Source organism: Elephantulus edwardii, unplaced genomic scaffold (assembly GCF_000299155.1).
Source record: "Elephantulus edwardii isolate Elephantulus edwardi_28Jun2011 unplaced genomic scaffold, EleEdw1.0 scaffold00531, whole genome shotgun sequence".
In the NCBI taxonomy this organism is placed as follows: Eukaryota; Metazoa; Chordata; class Mammalia; order Macroscelidea; family Macroscelididae; genus Elephantulus; species Elephantulus edwardii.
In genome coordinates, this window is record NW_006400281.1 from 243,184 (window position 1) to 244,144 (window position 961).

Genomic DNA, 961 nt, shown 5'->3' on the forward strand with positions numbered 1-961 from the left:
TACTTTGGGCATGTTGCAAGGAGAGACCAGTCATTGGAGAGGGAAATCATGTTGCAAGGAGGTCCTTGGGGAGGGACATCATGTTTGGCAGAGTGGAACGGCGGCGCTGGAGAGGAAGACGTTTGATGAGATGGATCGATCCTGTGACTGGAGTGGTGGGAATGAGTGTGTTTGAGATGGCTAGGTTGGCACAGGATAGAGCGGCGTTTAGGGCTTTTGTACATAGGGTCTCTATGAGTCATAAGCAACTTGATGGCACATAATAACTAACAACAACATTTTACATCTTGTGGGGCAATGATACCCACAGAGATGGGTAATGTGTCTTTTTATCTTTATATCATAGGGCTTGACTCATTGCCTGGCATGTATTAGCTGTTCAGTTAATGTTTGGTTAGTGAAATGAATGTCATGTAGAAATATTATTTGAAAGAAATTAAAGATTTACACAAATAGAACTAAAACAAGTAAGGATAGATATACAGCTGGTATTTGTAAGAGGCAATGGTTTCTGGGTTGTTTTTTTAATATGCATTTTTTTTATTTTATACTGATTTATTTACAAAGTTTGAATACACTGTTTTTTCACAAAAGATCCTTCCCATTTCCTAAACCCCCCCCAATGAATTGTGCAACCCCATGATTAACACCTCACACTATTTCTGTCCGTCTTTATCCCTCTGCTTCCACCCTCCTACCCCACAATTGTATTCTCATACTCATTCTACAGTAATGGTTTTATATAGTATTTGACCTTGTGGGACTGAGTTAGTTCATTCAGCATAATACTCTGCAGTCCCTCCCAAGTTAGTAATTTACAAAATCATTGCTTCCGCACACTGCATAGTATTCCATTTTATGAATGTATGGTATGCATAGAAATCAGATTGATTACATCTGTGGAAAGAACTGCTGGAGAAGCTCAATATCAGCTGTGAAAACTAGGCCAGGAGCTGATTGT

The 961-nt window shown here is 39.4% G+C and overlaps 1 protein-coding gene across 1 annotated transcript in view; it reads right to left on the minus strand.

Moving 5' to 3' along the window:
* Positions 1 to 961, minus strand: part of SH2D4B (SH2 domain containing 4B) — a 295,071-nt gene that overhangs the window by 214,505 nt on the left and 79,605 nt on the right. The window lies entirely within an intron of this gene.